We start from the raw sequence: 17,000 nt of genomic DNA, 5'->3' as shown, positions 1-17,000 counted from the left end.
ATGTTTAATATCATTTTGAATTAAAGTTAACGCAAATGCTGAACGTCATTTTCCAGTTATATATGTGACGCACAAAAATGTAAATGTCATTCCAAAGTTGCACAGCCAAAATCTTTAGCCGCACACAGCCTTCATAAAATTAGAGGAAACATTGCTTGGGACTGATTCATTTTTTGTTGTATTGTTTGTATCTGAGGGTGGTACCCCGGCCATTTTGTGGGAGTGGCAGAAATAACACAGGTGTGCCTATGCGTTTTAAGGGATGGTGTGTGGCGTTAGCTCCGACCTTGATTAGCCTGTCTCTCTGTCGCTGACTTGTGGATGGGTCAGAGTTTCGCACAACTTGCTCAGTCTGTGAAAATCATTTGATAAGTGAGTTGCGTATGGATTTGTAGCTGGCGCCGATCATATTTTTGCAAGTCATTCACAAATTTGGCCAGAGCCGGATTTCACTCTGCCTGCACACCGGCTATGTGATCACAACTGCCACCAACTGTTCATGTTTTGTGGATTTCTGTAATCATGTCCAGGTGAGTTGAATCTATTTAGAGGTGTCAGTAATTATCCCACTTGCTTCCACAGGCAGAAATACTGAAAACATGTACAGTATGTTGGGAAAACGTGAGGACCATACGTTTTACAATGTCATCAACAAGTTAGGAAAAGTTGTGTATAAATAAAACTTTATTCAGGACAATGATTTATGTAATGAAGTTTTTCTACATAGCACGGGTACAAGCAAGCAGCACCCAGCACTTCCCCCCTGTCTCTCTGTCATCTGCCACACACACACACTAATGAAGTGATTTTCTGCACACTGGTTACGGACCCTGCACAGGGGTTCAGGAGAATTCCTTGTTGGGACCCACTAACCGAGGGCCCATCCTGGGACTAAGCCCATGGTGTCACGTTTCCGGTAGCACTGGCTGGAGTGAAACAGAGGCTAGGTGCTTTGATATATGGTTTTTGCATTGACGACAGAAGGGAGGACGGCAATTGGATAAAAGAAAAACCAGTTTTAACCCCTTCCCGACATTTGACGTATATATACGTCATGGCCGGGATGTACTTCCCGACACATGACGTATATATACGTCATGACTTTAAACTGTCACCGCGTCTAGGGACGCGGTGACAGAGGGATGATGTCTTCTGTCCCTGACAGCAGACATGTCCCAGCATGCCCAGGGGGGGAGGCGATGCCTCCCCCCGTCGGCGATCGCTGCGATTGGCTGTTCAATGTGAACAGCCAATCGCAGCGTTTTCCTGTGTTACCGGCGAATCAGACGCTCGGTAACACAGGGATCAATCACCGCCGGGCGTGAGGGGGTCACCGGTGATGACCACACCTCACCCCACCTGCCCCCAAGGCTGTGATTGGTCCGTCAGATCGACGGACCAATCACAGCCATGGCGCGTGATTTAAACTAACGGTGACTGCGCTGCAGACGCCATTCCGGTCTGGAATTGCGTGCAGAGCGGTCACCGTGCCAATCTGTCGTGATATACTGACCTGATCCTTGCCTGATACTTACCTGATCACCGCTGGTAGCGTGCTGCCAGCAGCTGGATGCTTCCTGGATCTTGTGACTTCCTGTGTGCTGCTGCTGCTGCAGTGTCATAGAGTGACAGAGAGTGATAGAGAGTGCTATATTTTGTGTCTGCTGCCCCCCCTTTTGTGCTGATCAGTATATCTGTGCTGATCAGCAACTTTTTGGGGGTGCAGGGTTTTTTTATATATATATATATACCTGTCAGTTGCACCAAAGGTTGTGCTGCCTGTGCAACTGACTGCTGCCCCCCCTGCTGCCCCCCCTTTTGTGCTGATCAGTATAAATTAACTGATCAGCAACTTTTTCGGGGTGCAGGTTTTTTTTATATATATACACCTGTCAGTTGCACCAAAGGTTGTGCTGCCTGTGCAACTGACTGCTGCCCCCCCTGCTGCCCCCCCTTTTGTGCTGATCAGTATAAATTAACTGATCAGCAACTTTTTGGGGGTGCAGGTTTTTTTTTTTTATATATACCCTGTCAGGTTGCACCCACAGTTGTGTGCCTGCTGCCCCTCACTGCTAATCAGTGTTGCATCACTGCATCACTGATCTGCAGTTTTTTTTTTGGAGAGTGCAGTGGGGTTTTGTTTTTACACCCACGTTGCTTTTGTGGGTGTCCTGTGGCCGCTGAGCGCTGATCAGTGACGTACATCACTGAACAGCATTTTCGGCACAGGGTTGATATCATTTTTTTTCTGCAGTTTTTTTAAATTGTTTTTTTTTTGGAGAGTGCTGTGGTTTTTTTTTTTTATTGTTTTTACACCCACGTTGCTTTTGTGGGTGTCCTGTGGCCGCTGAGCGCTGATCAGTGACGTACATCACTGAACAGCATTTTCGGCACAGGGTTGATATCATTTTTTTTCTGCAGTTTTTTTAAATTGTTTTTTTTTTTTGGAGAGTGCTGTGGGTTTTTTTTTTTTAATTGTTTTTACACCCACGTTGCTTTTGTGGGTGTCCTGTGGCCGATGAGCGCTGATCAGTGACGTACATCACTGAACAGCATTTTCGGCACAGGGTTGATATAATTTTTTTTCTGCAGTTTTTTTAAATTGTTTTTTTTTTTGGAGAGTGCTGTGGTTTATTTTTTTTTTATTGTTTTTACACCCACGTTGCTTTTGTGGGTGTCCTGTGGCCGCTGAGCGCTGATCAGTGACGTACATCACTGATCAGCATTTTCGGCACAGGGTTGATCTAATTTTTTTTTTTTTTATTGGGATCAAATTCCTGTATAAAGTATTTTTTTTCTGCACTACATACACACTACACACTACATACCCCCCGTGTTGAAATAAAGTTTGTACCCCCCCTACACTATACACGTGTTGAAGCATTACACTTACAGAAACACAAAAATAAAAATGGCATCCCAAATGTCATCCCAGTCATCCAGAAGAATGTATTCAGCGGAGGAGGCATATGCCATGCTTGCCTCTGACTCTGACACAGCCAGTGATGCAAGCGGGGAATTTGAAGGATTCGTCTTAACCTCATCTTCCTCCTCTAGTGATGAGGGACCCCCTCAAAGACGCCCCCGTAGAGCAGCTGAGACCCCCCCCAAAATGATTGATCCCGTATGGACCCCACCACCAGACAATTTTGAGCCCCAGGTTCCTGAGTTTTTGGCCATCCCAGGAATCCAATTTGATTCAACAGGTCTCAGAGAAATTGACTTTTTCAAATTATTTTTCTCTGATGATTTTATAAATTTAATGGTGGACCAAAGTAATTTATATGCCCAGCAGTTTATTGCTCAAAACCCCACGTCATCATTTGCTAGGTGGACCCCTGTAGATGCAGTAGAGATGATGACGTTTTGGGGTCTGGTGTTACATATGGGCATAGTAAAAAAGCCAGAAATTAGGCAATATTGGAGTACAGATGTTCTGTACAGCACCCCACTTTACCGTATGGCCATGGCTCAGACTCGTTTTGAGACAATCCTTAAATTTTTACATTACACCGATAATGCACAGTGCCCACCCAGAGATGATCCCACCTTTGACCGGCTATTCAAAGTCAGGCCGGTCATTGATCATTTCAGTGCCAAATTTGCAGAGATGTACATCCCTGAAAAATTTATTTATATCGACGAGTCCCTAATACATTTTAAAGGAAGGGTTAAATTCCGCCAGTACCTTCCCAGTAAGAGGGCAAGGTATGGCATAAAAATGTATAAACTGTGTGAAAGCACCTCAGGGTACACCCACAGGTTTAGGGTATATGAAGGGAAGGATTCAAGAATTGAACCGCCAGAATGCCCCCCCTCCCTCGTAGGTGTTAGTGGAAAAATTGTCTGGGATTTAGTGCACCTCTTCCTGGATAAAGGTTATCACCTCTATGTGGATAACTTTTACACTAGCATCCCCCTGTTTAAGGCACTTGGTTCAAGAGGTACAGCAGCTTGCGGTACTGTGCGCAAGAACCAAAGAGGCCTCCCAAAAATGCACATTGCCCAAGTACTGAGAAGGGGTGAAAGCAGGGCACAATCCACCGAAAATATGTTGTTGGTCAAATATAAGGACAAGAGGGATGTCCTTATACTGACAACAATTCATGGAGACAGTACCACCTCCGTCCCTGTACGAGGTACCAGTACCCACACCTCAAAACCTATTTGTATCCTAGATTACAATAAGTACATGGGCGGAGTGGATCTTTCAGATCAGGTACTGAAGCCGTACAGTGCCCTGCGGAAAACAAAAATCTGGTACAAGAAGCTGGCCGTGTATATCATCCAGATGGCACTGTATAACGCTTAAGTGCTATTCCGTTCTACCAGCCAGAGGGGGACATTTATGCACTTTCAAGAGGAAGTCATAAAGGGCCTAATATTTGGGAACCAGCAGGCAGAGGGCCCCAGTACTTCTAGTACTGGCCCCCGTATTGTACCAGGGCAGCATTTTCCTAACGAAATCCCCTCCACTGCAAAAAAGGGCAGGACACAAAAAAGGTGCAAAGTTTGCTATAAAAAGGGAATAAGAAAGGATACTATTTTCCACTGTGAAACTTGCCCCGACAAACCCGGCCTATGTATAAAGGAGTGTTTTAAAATATATCACACATCTATGGATTATTAGGTTCATCATTTCACCGTGCTTCGGGGGTCTTGCTAATGCCACATAGCACCCACCATTCATTCCACCAGAATCTGAGCTGCAAAATCCAAAAATCACTCCTTCCCTTCTGAGTCCTGCCATGCACCCAACTGGTATTTTTTGGTCACATATGAGGCATTGCCATACTCGGGAGAAATTGGGGCACAGATTTTGGGGTGCTTTGTCTCCTTCATTCCTTGTGAAAATGAAAAATTTTGAGCCAGAACTGAATTTTTGTGTAAAAAAATGTAATTTTTCATTTGCACAGCCCAGTTGTATCAAAATTGGTGAAACCCCTGGGGGTTTGAAATGTACACTATACCCCTAGATGAATTCCCTGAGGGGTGTAGTTTGCAAAATGGGGTCACTTGTGGGGGGGTTCCACTGTATTGGTGCTTTGGGGGTCTTGCTAATGCGACATAGCACCCACCAACATTCCACCAGAATCTGTGCTGCAAAATCCAAATATCACTCCTTCCCTTCTGAGTCCTGCCATTTTTTGGTCACACATGAGGCATTGCCGTACTCGGGAGAAATTGGGGCACAGATTTTGGGGTGCTTTGTCTCCTTCATTCCTTGTGAAAATGAAAAATTTTGAGCCAGAACTGCATTTTTGTGTAAACAATTTAATTTTTCATTACTGCCCAGTTGTACCACAATTGGTGAAACCCATGGGGGTTTGAAATGTACACTATACCCCTAGTTGAATTCCCTGAGGGGTGTAGTTTGCAAAATGGGGTCACTTGGGGGGGGGGGTTCCACTGTATTGGTGCTTCGGGTGTCTTGCTAATGCGACATAGCACCCACCAACATTCCACCAGAATCTGTGCTGCAAAATCCAAATATCACTCCTTCCCTTCTGAGTCCTGCCATGCACCCAAATGGTATTTTTTGGTCACATGTGAGGCATTGCCGTATTCGGGAGAAATTGGGGCACAGATTTTGGGGTGCTTTGTCTCCTTCATTCCTTGTGAAAATGAAAAATTTTGAGCCAGAACTGCATTTTTGTGTAAAAAATGTAATTTTTCATTTTCACAGCCCAGTTGTACCAAAATTGGTGAAACCCCTGGGGGTTTGAAATGTACACTATACCCCTAGATGAATTCCCTGAGGGGTGTAGTTTGCAAAATGGGGTCACTTGTGGGGGGGTTCCTAACTTTTAGCATCTTATGGTGCCTAGAAACCTACATGGTGCCTAAAAAATAATCTCATAAAAAGGAGGCTCCAAAATCAAGTAGGTGCTCCTTCTATTATGAAGCCTGTGGTTTGGTCAACGTGCACACTAGGGCCACATATAGGATATTTATGAAAACAAAAGAATTGGGGGAATCAATTTTTAGTCACATTTCTCTAGTAAAATCTACTGTGTTCCTTAGAAAAATGTATTAAAATTGAAAATCTGCAAAAAAAATGAAATTTTGAAATTTCACCTACACTTTGTTTTAATTCCTGTGAAACACCTAAAGGGTTAACAAACTTCCAAAATGCTGTTTTGAATACTGTGAGGGGTGCAGTTTTTGAAATGGCATCATTTATGGGGGTGTCTCACATACAAGTCCCTCAAAGTCACATCAGAACTGAACTGGTCCCTAAAAAAAATCAGTGTTTGAAATTTTCTTGAAAATTTGAGAATTTGCTATTCATATTTTAAGCCTCCTAGTGTCCAAAAAAATTAAAAGGAGGTTGAAATAATGATGGAAACATAAAGTATACATATGGTCTATGTTAGTTATTAACTATTTTGAGTGGTATGATTATTTGTCTCACAAGCAGAAAATTTAACATTTTGCAAATTGCTAAATTTTCAATTTTTTTTACGACATTTTGGTATTTTTCACAAAAAAACACAGACTGTATCGACCCAAATTTACCACTAACTTGAAGTACAATGTGTCACGAGAAAACAATCTCAAAATCACTGGGATAAGTAAAAGCAAAAAAAAGTTATCCCCACTTAAGTGATACATGTCAGATTTGAAAAAAAGGGCTCTGTCAGGAAGGCAAAAACAGGCTGCGGCGGGAAGGGGTTAATAAAGATACGATGGTACAGAAGATGAGGAATGGCACAAGGATAATACTGTAGATAATGAGTAAACAAAGTCAATGATATGCAATACTTATTGTAGAGCTTGCAGGTGATTGGGATGAAGAGATGACTTGACTTGAAGTTTTGAAGAAATATATGAAAACTTGAAGAATTGGATGATTGGATTGCCGAATTGGATGATTGAATGAAAGATTGGATGGTTGGACGATTGGAAGAATCCGGGAAGGGTGTGCTGACAACACGAATAGCTGTAACCAGGAGGGATCGCAGAGTAATTACCGTCAGGCTGAAGAAAGGATGACCCCTTTGGGGGGCTAACCTTGTGCGGTCCGTTAAGGCGGCAGCAGGGGTCTGCGATGTGATGGTTGAAGACAGCGGGTGTAGCAGGATACCGGATAGAGTCTCTGGAACTAGAAGTAGCAGCGCTACCAGCAGCAAGGAGAGTCAGATGCCTAGCATAAGGACATCATTGTACTGACTGCTGGTTTGGCCCAGCAAGTCAGTATTTGAAGGGAGAGCTGTACTGTGATTGGTTGTATGGAAATTGGCAGTGCAGCCTGATTGGAGAAACCAACAAGATGGCCGCCGCCAGAGGGGGCGACAGGTTTCTGAAGCAGGAAGTGTGCAGCATGCACCAGCCAGCATGTCCAGCCAGGCCCAGACAGGACACAGAACACTTTGGCAACTCAGGCCCCACACCGTCCAGGCCCTGCATGTCACCGGCGTGCATGCTACCACTGTCACCATGAGATGACAGCGCAACATCACGCAACCCAGGAACAAGGGGACTGATAGCAGAGGTGAGTGCCAGAGTCTGAACTACCCTGTTAGGAACCCCAGGGGCAGCCATGGCATGGGAGGCGTGAGTGGCAGACATGGTGGTCGTGACACATGGATTCTCTAATTGTTAGCTAAGCCTCTGTGACTGCCCACACCTCAAAACATGTGCCCCTACCACCTGTATTCACCTGATGGGCCATTCATTTCCCAGTCTGACACTGCACCTAGTGATGTATGTAGTGCCATGATCTTTTGTGTTTTTAGGGAGGGGGCAGGACCAATATCATGCTTTTATATAGAACATAGATAGTGAGAGATAGAGAGATAGAGAGAGATAGTGACAGAGAGTGATAGAGAGTGCTATATTTTGTGTCTGCTGCCCCCGCCTTTTGTGCTGATCACTATATCTGAGGTGATCAGCAACTTTTTGGGGGTGCAGAGGTTTTTTTTTTTTATATATATACCTGTCAGTTGCTGCCAGTTGCACTGTCAGTTGCACCAAAGGTTGTGCACCTGCTGCCCCTCACTGGTAATCAGTGTCGCATCACTGATCACCTTTTTTTTTTGAGGGTGCTGTGGGGTCTTTTTTTAATTTTTTTTTTACACACACTGTGATTTTGTGGGTGTCCTGTGGCCACTGTGCGCTGATCAGTGACGTACATCACTGATCAGCTTTTTCGGCACAGGGTTGATCTATTTTTTTTTTTTTTGATCAAATTCCTGTTGCCTTTGAGCGCTGTTCAGTGACGGACGTTACTGACCAACATCTGTGCTCAATTTCAATTTTTGGCGCAGGACCTTTTTTTTTTTTTTTTTAACCCCTTCAATTTTATTTTTTTTAACCCCTTCAATTTTTTTTTTTATTGGGATCAAATTCCTGTATAAAGTATTTTTTTTTTCTGCACTACATACACACTACACACTACATACCCCCCGGGTTGAAATAAAGTTTGTACCCCCCCCCCCTACACTATACACGTGTTGAAACATTTCACTACCAGTAACACAAAAATAAAAATGGCATCCCAAATGTCATCCCAAATGTCATCCCAAATGTCATCCCAGTCATCCAGAAGAATGTATTCAGCGGAGGAGGCATATGCCATGCTTGCCTCTGACTCTGACACAGCCAGTGAGGCAAGCGGGGAATTTGAAGGATTCGTCTTAAGCTCCTCTTCCTCCTCTGGTGATGAGGGACCCCCTCAAAGACGCCCCCGTAGAGCAGCTGAGACCCCCCCCCCAATAATTGATCTCATATGGACCCCACCACCAGACAATTTTGAGCCCCAGGTTCCTGAGTTTTTGGCCATGCCAGGAATCCAATTTGATTCCACAGGTCTCAGAGAAATTGACTTTTTCAAATTATTTTTCTCTGATGATTTTATAAATTTAATGGTGGACCAAACTAATTTATATGCCCAGCAGTTTATTGCTCAAAACCCCACGTCATCATTTGCTAGGTGGACCCCTGTAGATGCAGTAGAGATGATGACGTTTTGGGGTCTGGTGTTTCATATGGGCATAGTAAAAAAGCCAGAAATTAGGCAATATTGGAGTACAGATGTTCTGTACAGCACCCCATTTTACCGTATGGCCATGACTCGGGCTCGTTTTGAGATGATCCTTAAATTTTTGCATTACAACGATAATGCACAGTGCCCACCCAGAGATGATCCCACCTTTGACCGGCTATTCAAAGTCAGGCCGGTCATTGATCATTTCAGTGCCAAATTTGCAGAGATGTACATCCCTGAAAAATGTATTTGTATTGACGAGTCCCTTATACATTTTAAAGGAAGGGTTAAATTCCGCCAGTACCTTCCCAGTAAGAGGGCAAGGTATGGCATAAAAATGTATAAGCTGTGTGAAAGCACCTCAGGGTACACCCACATGTTTAGGGTATATGAAGGGAAGGATTCAAGAATTGAACCGCCAGAATGCCCCCCCCTCCCTCGTAGGTGTTAGTGGAAAAATTGTCTGGGATTTAGTGCACCCCTTCCTGGATAAAGGTTATCACCTCTATGTGGATAACTTTTACACTAGCATCCCCCTGTTTAAGGCCCTTGGTTCAAGAGGTACAGCAGCTTGCGGTACTGTGCGCAAGAACCAAAGAGGCCTCCCAAAAACGCACGTTGCCCAAGTAATGAGAAGGGGTGAAAGCAGGGGAATATGCACCGAAAATATGTTGTTGGTCAAATATAAGGACAAGAGGGATGTCCTTATACTGACAACAATTCACGGAGACAGTACCACCTCCGTCCCTGTACGAGGTACCAGTACCCACACCTCAAAACCTAATTGTATCCTGGATTACAATAGGTACATGGGCGGAGTGGATCTTTCAGATCAGGTACTGAAGCCGTACAGTGCCCTGCGGAAAACAAAAATCTGGTACAAGAAGCTGGCCGTGTATATCATCCAGATGGCACTGTATAACGCTTACGTGCTATTCCGTTCTACCGGCCAGAGGGGGACATTTATGCACTTTCAAGAGGAAGTCATAAAGGGCCTAATATTTGGGAACCAGCAGGCAGAGGGCCCCAGTACTTCTAGTACTGGCCCCCGTATTGTACCAGGGCAGCATTTTCCTGATGAAATCCCCTCCACTGGAAAAAAGGGCAGGACACAAAAAAGGTGCAAAGTTTGCTATAAAAAGGGAATAAGAAAGCAAACTATTTTCCAGTGTGTCACTTGCCCCGACAAACCCGGCCTATGTATAAAGGAGTGTTTTAAAATATACCACACATCTATGGATTATTAGGTTCATAATTTCACCGTGCTTCGGGGGTCTTGCTAATGCCACATAGCACCCACCATTCATTCCACCAGAATCTGAGCCGCAAAATCCAAAAATCACTCCTTCCCTTCTGAGTCCTGCCATGCACCCAACTGGTATTTTTTGGTCACATGTGAGGCATTGCCGTACTTGGGAGAAATTGGGGCACAGATTTTGGGGTGCTTTGTCTCCTTCATTCCTTGTGAAAATGAAAAATTTTGAGCCAGAACTGCATTTTTGTGTAAAAAATGTAATTTTTCATTTGCACAGCCCAGTTGTATCAAAATTGGTGAAACCCCTGGGGGTATGAAATGTACACTATACCCCTAGATGAATTCCCTGAGGGGTGTAGTTTGCAAAATGGGGTCACTTGTGGGGGGGTTCCACTGTATTGGTGCTTGGGGGGTCTTGCTAATGCGACATAGCACCCACCAACATTCCACCAGAATCTGAGCTGCAAAATCCCAAAATCACTCCTTCCCTTCTGAGTCCTGCCATGCACCCAAATGGTATTTTTTGGTCACATGTGAGGCATTGCCGTACTCGGGAGAAATTGGGGCACAGATTTTGAGGTGCTTTGTCTCCTTCATTCCTTGTGAAAATGAAAAATTTTGAGCCAGAACTGCATTTTTGTGTAAAAAATGTAATTTTTCATTTGCACAGCCCAGTTGTATCAAAATTGGTGAAACCCCTGGGGGTATGAAATGTACACTATACCCCTAGATGAATTCCCTGAGGGGTGTAGTTTGCAAAATGGGGTCACTTGTGGGGGGGTTCCACTGTATTGGTGCTTGGGGGGTCTTGCTAATGCGACATAGCACCCACCAACATTCCACCAGAATCTGAGCTGCAAAATCCCAAAATCACTCCTTCCCTTCTGAGTCCTGCCATGCACCCAAATGGTATTTTTTGGTCACATGTGAGGCATTGCCGTACTCGGGAGAAATTGGGGCACAGATTTTGAGGTGCTTTGTCTCCTTCATTCCTTGTGAAAATGAAAAATTTTGAGCCAGAACTGCATTTTTGTGTAAAAAATGTAATTTTTCATTTGCACAGCCCAGTTGTATCAAAATTGGTGAAACCCCTGGGGGTATGAAATGTACACTATACCCCTAGATGAATTCCCTGAGGGGTGTAGTTTGCAAAATGGGGTCACTTGTGGGGGGGTTCCACTGTATTGGTGCTTGGGGGGTCTTGCTAATGCGACATAGCACCCACCAACATTCCACCAGATTCTGAGCTGCAAAATCCCAAAATCACTCCTTCCCTTCTGAGTCCTGCCATGCACCCAAATGGTATTTTTTGGTCACATGTGAGGCATTGCCGTACTCGGGAGAAATTGGGGCACAGATTTTGGGGTGCTTTGTCTCCTTCATTCCTTGTGAAAATGAAAAATTTTGAGCCAGAACTGCATTTTTGTGTAAAAAATTTAATTTTTCATTTTCACTGCCCAGTTGTACCACAATTGGTGAAACCCCTGGGGGTTTGAAATGTACACTATACCCCTAGATGAATTCCCTGAGGGGTGTAGTTTGCAAAATGGGGTCACTTGTGGGGGGGTTCCTAAATTTTAGCATCTTATGGTGCCTAGAAACCTACATGGTGCCTAAAAAATAATCTCATAAAAAGGAGGCTCCAAAATCAAGTAGGTGCTCCTTCTATTATGAAGCCTGTAGTTTGGTTAACGTGCACACTAGGGCCACATATAGGATATTTATGAAAACAAAAGAATTGGGGGAATCAATTTTTAGTCACATTTCTCTAGTAAAATCTACGGTGTTCCTTAGAAAAATGTATTAAAATTGCAAATCTGCAAAAAAATGAAATTTTGAAATTTCACCTACACTTTGTTTTAATTCCTGTGAAACACCTAAAGGGTTAACAAACTTCCAAAATGCTGTTTTGAATACTGTGAGGGGTGCAGTTTTTGAAATGGCATCATTTATGGGGGTGTCTCACATACAAGTCCCTCAAAGTCACATCAGAACTGAACTGGTCCCTAAAAAAATCAGTGTTTGAAATTTTCTTGAAAATTTGAGAATTTGCTATTCATATTGTAAGCCTCCTAGTGTCCAAAAAAATTAAAAGGAAGTTGAAATAATGATGGAAACATAAAGTAGACATATGGTCTATGTTAGTTATTAACTATTTTGAGTGGTATGATTATTTGTCTCACAAGCAGAAAATTTAACATTTTGCAAATTGCTAAATTTTCCATTTTTTTACGACATTTTGGTATTTTTCACAAAAAAACACAGACTGTATCGACCCAAATTTACCACTAATTTGAAGTACAATGTGTCACGAGAAAACAATCTCAAAATCACTGGGATAAGTAAAAGCAAAAAAAAGTTATCCCCACTTAAGTGATACATGGCAGATTTGAAAAAAAGGGCTCTGTCAGGAAGGCAAAAACATGCTGTGTCAGGAAGGGGTTAAAACCCCACCTGTCCCCCGGCGCTCCCCTGCAATTTAATACCACTGCTGGTCATCTCTAATTAGCACGGAGAGACGCTGCTACCACAAGGAACCATGGCACATTCAATCACCGCCATTGTAAGGTACTGACAGAGCACGCCAGCTCCAGTAAGCCGGCCGGAGGTTTTTTTTAATTTAACATTTTTATTGAAGCAAATACATAGTTGTAGACAATGAAATTGGTAAATACAGTACGAAATCTAAATAGCAATTCAGCATTAAATCAAAAGGGCTGGATTGCAAGATACTTCAGTATTTTTTTTAAATTGCACATAAAATAAATCAAGCCAATTAATTACAAACAATGGAATTGATAATTACAAATCAACATTAAATCAGATGGAATTAAGTTACAGATTATTTAAATTTTGTTAGATCGTACATAAAAGAAATCAAATCAATTATATAAACGTATTAAGTTGACTGTCAAACGCATAATAAATGCCTATGCATTGCTTCTAAACCTCTTATTTTTCAACTTTTCAAACCCTAAGAAGAAGGGAACAGGGATTGTGTTAACAATCCGTGTCCAAAGAAACGTACTCCATTTTTATTCTGTTACACAGAGCAAATCTTCCCTGTGGCTCTCCCGGCGGCCAGTGCCAACTTCTGGTCACTTCGGTTTCGGTGGTACACAGCGGACCTCCGCCCGGATCACCAGCGCAGCCAGCCTCCCAGGTAACGGTCATAACATCAGACACACGTCACCTGGCACCAGGGAACAACACTGACGGCTTCAATGATCGATCACTCCAGGAGAACGGAGGATCGTAGGGTGAGATAGGGATAGGATCACTGGCACTCTTCATCAATATAAATTTTCCTCAAAAGGGTGTAAACATTTATATTAATCACACATATCTTTTTTTTACAGGTACAGTACCACTCTCATTATTTACATTTATAATATTACTCCGCTTATTACTAACATTTTTCAGCGCTCTTTTACACATTCTAAATACTTCCCTGTGGCTTACTAAAGTTTATGGGACTTTTTTTCAAAGAAATCAGGATCGTTGTTTCCAACACAATCCTAAACCGGTTAATGTGGAACTGAAAACAAAAAAATTTTTTTTTTTATATGCCATATTAAGCTATTGGTTATAAATTACCAGTGAAATTTGTGTGCAATAAATAAATAAATGAATTATTTTTAATTGTATTGCGCTCTCTTAAATCCATTTGTATTTTGTGCATTAAGTAATTATCCAAGTACTTATGGGAGCAGCATATTTTAATATCTAAATAAGTGAGAACTAGGGATTTTACATTTATTTTTAATTGTGGTGATATATATTGAAGTTGTTGCGCCTAATCTTTTGTCTGTTTTACTATTATCTATATTTCTGTATTTTTCTAGATCAATTAAACTGATACATAAATGCTGAACTGTTCTGCACTATTTATTTAACAATGCTCCCTATTGGTACTGTCAGGGCCGGTGCTAGGGTGTTCGGCGCCCCCCTGCAAACTAAAAATTTGCGCCCTCCCATACTTTACTAAGAGACAAAGCTTGCCTATGCAATAGCTGCTGAGGTAGAGGCAGCATGGTTCCGGCAGAGGGCAGGTGATGTCACTGACCGATATCGGTGGGTGTGTACGCACTATATTGTTCTCCTGCGGCACTGCGCTATATCGACAGCCCTGGAAATCGCTTCAGTGTGTACCCAGCAGCATTAGGCTTGTAACCCATCTACATCAGAACACCCACAATTCCTGGCCTATGATATACTGCAAAACAAGATCCCCACATACTTAGGGGGAAAGGTGTCAAATCTTGGAGAGATAAAATATCAACCTATCAGCTGCTACAAACAGTGTTTGGTTGGCACAGTAACCCCCATCAGTATGTATAATATTACTGATGAACACACATCGGATCAAAACAGACAGTGGACACACACAGATCTATGAGATATTAGTGTATGCGGTAAGCACTGACCTGGATGCGCCACAGTACTACAACATGCAAGACAAGAGGCTAGCAGGAGCACAATGACACCACCTGTGCCTCACATACAGCATACATGTGGGAGCTGGTGCTGCCGGCTGCGTGCCTCAGTGTAACAACAACAGCGTACAGTATATATGTGTGCAGCGGCAGTCATAAGGCCGCTGGCTCCCCGCATGCTCAGGTGCGGTATTACCGCACACATACAGCCGCCAATGCTTCCCACCTGAGCATGTACACGGGACGCTGCTATGACGGAGATCCACGTTGAAGCAGTGTATCCGCGACACAATCACCACCCCCGACCTCAGCATCATGGTAGGAGATGGGTGTGCTCATGAGGGATAGGGGTGAACTTGTTATTCAGGGCTAGACTGCCCAATGTCCCATGGAGGTGCCGCAGCTCCTGATGTGTCAGCGGTGGAACTAGCGAGTAGTAAGCTCAGGTGCAAACATATGCTTTGGACCCTCACCAACCAGCGTTCCCACCACCCCCACTAAAGAAGACAAGACTGTTAGTAAGTTATTGCAATGAGTGCCCAGCATTTCCCCACATGCTCGCCAAATGTCTCACTAACATGCTCTCTCCACAGCAGCACGTTCCCCAATATACAGCCTCACTGCACTACATCCCCATTATATGCTGTATTACATTACACACTACGCCACTGCACCCCTTATACACTACACTACATCCCTCTATACCCTGCAGTAAGGGCCTTATTCTGGTTCACTCCTCCTGAAAAATTCCTTTACAGAGAATATTTGAAAAGTCACATCAGTCCCTGCCCCAGCGGAGTTTATAATCTATATTCCCAATCCCTACCACATGTACACGCACACACAGACATTCTAGGGTTAATTTGTTAGGAGCCAATTAACCTACCAGTATATTTTTGGATTGTGGGAGGAAACCGGAGTACCCGGTGGAAACCCACGCAAGTACAGGGAGAATATACAAACTCCGCACAGTTAGGGCCATGGTGGGAATGGAACCCATGACCTCAGCGCTGTGAGGCAGTAATGTAACCATTACACCATCCGTATTGCCCCGTATATATAACACATGGTGGGGATAGAACCCATGACCTCAGTGCTGTGAGGCAGTAATGCTAACCATTACACCATCCATACTGCCCAATATTCACATTACATAACACGTAGTGGCCCAGTCATATCACAAAGCATGTATTGATCTATATTCACATTACGCAGTGCATAGTTACCCATACTCGCATTACACAGCTCATAGTGTCCCACAGTCACATGACACAACACATAGTGTCCCAATCACATGACATAGCCCGTAGTGACCCAGTCACATTACGCAGTACATAGTTACCCATACTCGCATTATACAGCGCATAGTGTCCCACAGTCACATGACACAGCATATAGTGTCCCAATCACATGACATAGCCAGTAGTGACCCAAAGTCACATTACACAGTGCGTAGTTACCCATACTCGCATTACACAGCGCATAGTGTCCCTCAGTCACATGACACAGCGTATAGTGTCCCAATCACATGACATAGCCAGTAGTGACCCAAAGTCACATTACACAGTGCATAGTTACCCATACTCGCATTACACAGCGCATAGTGTCCCTCAGTCACATGACACAGCGTATAGTGTCCCAATCACATGGCATAGTCCGTAGTGACCCAAAGCCACATTATACAGTGCGTAGTTACCCATACTCACATTACACAGCGCATAGTGGCCCACAGTTACATGACACAGCGCATAGTGACCCATATTCACATGACACGGCGCGTAATGACCCATAGTCACATTACACAGCACATAGTGACCCATATTAATATTACACAGCAAGTAGTGTCCCATGTTCACAACGCTTAGTGACCCATATTTAAACACACACACAGCAAAACACAGACAACCAGTAAACATTACTGACACCCCCCCTCCCAGCAAACATTACTGACACCCCCCCTCCCAGCAAAAATTACTGACACCCCCAGCAAAACATTAATGACAACCCCCTCTCAGCAAACATCATCTACTGACAACCCCCCTCCCATCAAACATTACTGACACCCCCCTGTAACCATTGCTGTCACCCCCAGCAAAACATTAATGACACACACACACACTCCCTCCCAGCAAACATTACTGGCACCCCCCTCCATCTTCAGCATGACTTGCCTGAGCCGAGTCTGTGGTGTGCTCCTGTGCTGTGGCTGTTGCTCTGAGACTGCTGGCCTTGCTGGGCTCCTCCATTGCACACCTGACCATGTGACTTCCTGTTCAGGAGCTGGAGAGGTCAGGTGGCATTCTCTGTTGTTTACACTGAT

The 17,000-nt window shown here is 43.7% G+C and overlaps 1 long non-coding RNA gene across 1 annotated transcript in view; it reads right to left on the bottom strand.

Annotated features, from left to right (window-relative positions):
• Nucleotides 1-17,000, bottom strand: part of LOC146063792 (uncharacterized) — a 27,598-nt gene extending 10,598 nt beyond the window's left edge. The window contains exon 1 of the long non-coding RNA XR_014471674.1: nucleotides 16,852-17,000. This is a non-coding gene — a long non-coding RNA (uncharacterized LOC146063792). The remainder of the gene's footprint in view (nucleotides 1-16,851) is intronic.

This window comes from Crinia signifera, chromosome 3, assembly GCF_055691185.1.
Source record: "Crinia signifera chromosome 3, ASM5569118v1, whole genome shotgun sequence".
Taxonomy (NCBI): Eukaryota; Metazoa; Chordata; class Amphibia; order Anura; family Myobatrachidae; genus Crinia; species Crinia signifera.
This window is presented reverse-complemented; position numbering and strand designations above follow the sequence as displayed.